Below are 6036 nucleotides of genomic sequence, written 5' to 3'. Positions count from 1 at the left end.
ACACACACACACACACACACACACACACACACACACACACACGGTTTCCATTAAGACCACTGAGAAGCCCTTCTGAACAGCATCAACCACACGTTTCCTCAGTGAGCCACAAAATAAAGTGCTATTAATTCTCACCAATATTCATAAAATGATGGTCTTTTATTGTCTAACCTCCTACCATGGTCTCAAGATTCCCTATACTTTTCTGACCCATGGGCGAACCTTTTTGCATCTTAGGGACCATACCAAGTAGTCATAAAACGGTCAAGGCTGCCTTTAGTTGTAAGGTTTAATAGGCTGTTCAGATGGGAATCATATTGATGTAATTATAAGTAGTCTTTTTGTAAGAAACAAAAGCGTCTGTAACGCCTACTTTTCCTTCCCTCTCCCTGAATTCTGTTAGAGTTAGCTTGCTTCCTGGAGAAAGACTTTCTCTTCAAATCTATTAATACATCACTCCAAATTTTCCTTTTTTTTTTTTTTTTTTTTGATTCACTTCCAAGTCCTGTTGAAAGTGTTTTTTTTTTTTTTTTAATGTTATTTAAAAAAACACATTACATTTTACATCTACTCTGACCATTCTCAGGTTACAAGCCTCTGAAGTGTGCTTGGGTCTGTTGCCGGGTGTATTTATTACCATTAATAAAGGAGTCGCTGGTGTAAGAATGCAAATTTTATGTGGCCCATGTATAAATGAGCCTGTTAAGAATGACCAGATACACATTTTATGGGACTGCTAAATAATTATGTCATTGAAATACAGCTTGTGAATTCAACATTAAAGAAAGAAATGGATTCGAATAATGTTAGAGAATTTGTCAAAACAGGGTTTTGGTGGGTTAAGGACATAAAAAAAAAAGGACAAACGAAAACGTTCACAGTGTAGGAAGACAATGTGGAAGCTTATTTTCCACAGTGACCTCTGAGGTCCGCTTCTCCACCTTCATTCATTATATTATGAAGGCACATCCAAATCACAACACTGCTCTTGTGTTTTCAGTATTTTCACCTGTGAAGGCAGGTATTGGATGTGAGGCATCTGAAGCTGTGTCTGTCAACAACCACAACACTTGAAATTGGAACTGAGAAAATGGGATCAGATAACGGGGACATGGTAGTGAAGGAGACAGAGAGGAACTCAGAGCTCATATCCTGGGGGTGACGGATATTTGGTAAGTCGTCACGCAGCATAGTAGAGTGTCCTAAATGTGTTGAGTGTGTTGATGTGTTGATGTCCATCAAGTGGCACGTTCTCCGAAGTGTCATTTCCATAGCAAGCTGCTCCACCCAATGAGAAGTCTGAATGCCAACGTAATGTCATTTCTCTAGTCTAGGCATTGAACGGCAGCTTCAGATAATACAAAAGGGCCACATCAACCAGCCACAGGGAGAGTCAAAGGCAGACAGGCATTCTGCAAACCGAAGGACTCTACAGTGTGGAAAAAGTACCGGGTATGAAAACGCAGATACCATTTTAGAACATTTGAATGAGACAGCGGCCACTGTATCCCGGCCGGGGCACAATTTCAGAACTTCATCTACATTTCCAATGCCTTCCGTAAATACTGTACTATCCTTTCTCTCTATTAGTAGAGATCCGTTTGTCAGGGAGTGTGGTCTAGAAGAGACATGCAATGTTTTTTAAAGTATTAGAAATCAATGGCAGAGCTTAAATGTGAAATTTTGCATAACCAGCCACGTTATCTTTTTTTTTTTTTTGAAAAATGGGAAAGTCTGGCAATATTCTCATATTAGCATCAATCAGCAGGATCACAGCAGTGCTTAGCTTCCCTCTAAAATGGTAATGTGCCATCCGCTCTGTGATCGGCTTTTCCAATGCCGATGTTATTACACTAGAGGTGGGGGAGGTTGGCAAGGTGGGTGTCAGTCGCTGACTTTATTATGCCCCGCATTTAGGGACAGCTGCTTTGTAAATATCAATTCAATCTTTAATTGCACAATCAATACAAACAATCTAGGATTTTCGGTATTTTGGTTTATTCTGTTCCACGGATGCTATGTTATCACCTCTATTTTACTTAACACCTTTATTCGTTAATTCCTGCATTTCTGCAGCAACTCTAACTCCACCCTCAACTACTTGCATATTTATTTATTCAAGAAATATTTACCTATTATTTTATACTAATTGAAGATGGGGGGGGGTGGGCAAATAGATGTATAACGCACAATCTCTGACCCCAAGAGAAATTGAGGTCTACAACCTACCTAAAACAGGAGTTTAGAATGGAGGAGAATAGCAGGGATTACAAAAAAAAAAAAAAAAAATATCTTCACCAAAGAGCCATGTGTCAGACCGTAAATTCTGATCTTCTACATTTTGTAGGAGGGCAAGGTCAAGACCCTTAATTTTGTCCTATGTCCTCCCTCTCAACTAGGTTCTCTGTCTCTACCCCCCTACCCACCACCCCACCTTTAAGGATATCAGACATGTTATTTGAGCCAGGGGGCAGAGAACAGAATATATATTTGAGAGTCAGATCCACGGACCTTGCTCTGGAAACCTTTCAAATACAATCCCTTAATGAGAGTCTAATTTAAGTATTTAAATGCACAATGGCAAACTTGAAAGAAACTTATGAAGAAAATATACCAAAGTGTAGAAAAATTAATCTGGCATAGAATGTTAGAACTAGAGAAGAGGTTTCATTTTATAGGTGGGGAATTGGGACTAGGTAAGTGACAACTCTCTGGCCTCGGCAACAATTATTAATACCCGGAAATCAATCTTAAATTTGAAAATCCCCAGATCTTTTTTTGTTATTAAACAATGAACAACACAGACCATCGCAATAGGACCAATGATCCCATTGCCCATCACCCCATCCTTTTTAACTTCTAAGGAGCAGGCAAAATTCATATTAAAATTTTAATTGTTCAATAAATTCAACAGATATTTATCGAGTTCATTTTCTAGGCCAGACACTATTTTGGGGGATGATACAGCATGAACCAAACAGCCAAAAGTTCTTGCCCTCAGGAAGCTCACATTCCAGTGGATGAGTTGTCTTTGAATCCAATTCAGGCTTACCAGACATTAGATAGATTTTACACCCACAGCCTATTTACCTTCTAGGACCGTTGTAAGTATCTAGAGACAACGGCTGGGAAAAAATGCTTTTTGTAACATCAAAGGCTGTACAAACTTTTGTTGCAAATTCTAACGTCTTAGTGACTGATTCAGCTCATGGACAGTCATGATGTGGAGGAACCCATAGTAATGGATTCCATCCTCCTACGAACCACAAAATATTTCTATTGCTTTTCACCTTAACCCAAATCTGATGCAATTCTGTTGAAAGAATGGTAACTCCACTGACCGTATTGAAAAAGGCCAGAGAATGTCTCAATTCCATCACCACAGAAACAGTCCAATGGAGTAATCTGCTCCCCAAAGAATTCCACTTTTTTCTCCATAGCTTTCTTCAATCTGTCCCTGTCGACAGGATTTTTTTTTTTCCGCTGTCTCCACATTTCAGACCAAAAATAAAATAAAATAAAATAAAAAATGTATGCGCAATCCATATTATCATAAATGCCCCTGGCCTGGCTGGCAGGGCTCACCTTCAGGACGTCAGGAGAATGTCACCATTAAGTTGACTTTCTCCCGTTAGCATCTCTTTCTCATTTCGAAGCCAGGTTAAACCATTCTGTGAGCAGTTGCTTCTGCCCTTTCTATCCTGATCTACAAGACTGTATCGTCTTCCGCCCGGCCAAGAATGCTGTGGAATTACCTTGCCCAGCAGCCACATCTGATTTTCTGCAAGAAGTCAGCGTTTCTCCAGTCTCCCCAGTTGTCTCCAAAGACATCCCTACTTCCATACTTGCCACTTCCGCAGACTGCGAAAGCTCTTAACAGAGGCAAGACTCTAGAGGCCAAAATCATACACAGCTCCCAAAGTTCTACCTCCAATAACCATTCTTAACGAAGGAAGCAAAGACAAGAGCTCATTACCCTTTTGGTGTCAGATTTCATCCCCCAGTGGTTTCTTAGCTTCCCCTACCTTTCTGTAATGCATAAACGAATTGTACCAATATAATCCACTGTGTGCTCAGCTACTCAATGTCCACGTTCACCCAGAACGTGAGCTCCAAGATCCTATCTGGCGCCTCACTACTGTGTCTCTGATGCCCGACAGAATTCTTGCCACAATGGGGGCGCTTAGCATTTGTTGAATTAAAACATTAACAGATGAGGGGATGCATCCTTTGAACCATAAACTTCCTCTGCCCAGGCTGATACAGAACCACCTATTTTCCCCCAACAGTATATAAAGGCTTTCCTAAGTTGCTGCACCGCTGTCTTAATTCACACCCCACTTGCCTTCGATGATTTGGTCTCAACTTCGACCACCTACTGCTAGCAACAGGACCCGACACCCCTACTTTCCCGCTGTCCCCCTGCCACACCCTGCTTTGTCTCCTAAGTACCCCTCTAATCAAATGCAGGGTGCATGACATAGGAGATGGGATCACATTAGCACAGCTTTATTTTGACGTATTTTTGTCAAGCCTGTAGAGACAAGTGGAAAGAAGACTGAAACAGAAGCTGGGAAAAAACTGCCGGAAACGAGGTCAACCACTAACTTCAGCATTTACCTTCCTCTTAGTTCTAAACCTTTTAAGCAAAGTAGCTGCTCCTTTGTCTATAGGTCAAAGCCTGAACCTGAATTAGGGGGGAAAAAGGCAAAGCAAATCCCTAATAGGACATTTTTCATCCTAGGGTCTCAGAGATTAGATTTCTTTTCTTTTTTTTTTTTTTTTTTTTTTTTTTTACTTAAAACAACAGAGGTTTATGCCTCCTTGTCTTTCCAAATCACACCCAAAGGTTGGCAATAAGGCTCCGGTTGGTAGTTAATAAATCTCAGGTAATGTATCGATCCCTCTTCACGCTTTTTTCTATTGTTCTTAAAACATCAGAACTGTCTCATTATGTTAAGGAAAAAAAAAGGACAAGTTTCCACACTTAAATGCCAACCAAGGAAAGAAATCCCTGGGAAGCTAATAATGAAACAAAGGTGGTTTTCTTCAGCAGAACGGTGTGCGCTAAATTGCACTTTTATGTGATTTTTAGGGCAATTTGCCACTTTCCTGGCACCACTTCATCACTTTCCTTCAGCAACAAGAAGAAAAAGAAGGGCCACGATGACCTATATATTACAGCTCTAACAATGTGCGTGGGGGCGGGCTCTCCAAGTTCATGCGTCTGATTTAATAAGGGATATTTCATTTCCTGACCTAAGAGAAACTTGAGGGTACATTCCGATGCCTCCCAGAATTTTACTGTTTCTCCCAATTTGTTCATCTGAGGGCCTTTAAGCGCTGTGAACAGCAGCGTTCCATTTGCAACCATTTGGGATGCTACGTGCCACCTCATTTTTCACGTAAATGCCTGGACTTCCCCAGAGGTCCACCTCGTGGAGCATCTATCAAATGCCCTCATCACAAAAACGGGGACGCCGAGGCCCAGAGATGTAATGTGCCCAGCTTGCCCCGGTGCAGACCGTTAGCGCTAAGGGATCAAATGGCTACCAAGGTAGGTTGGGCTGTAAAGGGAGGATGACAGTTCACGGGGGAGAGAACCTAGGGAGGTGAGAACCAATTTGAGCCTCATTTTTCCCTTGTCTCAATGAGAAAGTACTGAACTGGGTTAATCCTTACCATCTCTAGGGGTTTAAGAATCAGAATCCAGCCCCCTCTCCCCCCGAGTGTTATTTCTCCTCTCTCCTTCGAGTACCATCCTTTCCTGGCTTGTGTCTAATTCCTTATCTTTCCAGAGACTTCCCCGGTCCCTCTAAGTTAGGTCCACGGGCTCTCAGGACACCTGTGCTTCTCCACTGTAATTTCATCACAAAGGTGATTAGATAATGTGTGGGGAGCGTGCCTTGTCACGTCTCTCTGCTTTGCTCTAGCAGAAGCTCCGTGAGGGCACCAAGGGCTGTCCTCGTCTCCCCTGGCTCCTGCTGTCAGCTAGACTGCGGCGCGGGTTAGAAGACGGTGTCCTGTAAATACTTG

Source organism: Panthera uncia, chromosome C2 (assembly GCF_023721935.1).
Source record: "Panthera uncia isolate 11264 chromosome C2, Puncia_PCG_1.0, whole genome shotgun sequence".
NCBI lineage: Eukaryota > Metazoa > Chordata > Mammalia > Carnivora > Felidae > Panthera > Panthera uncia.
This window is presented reverse-complemented; position numbering follows the sequence as displayed.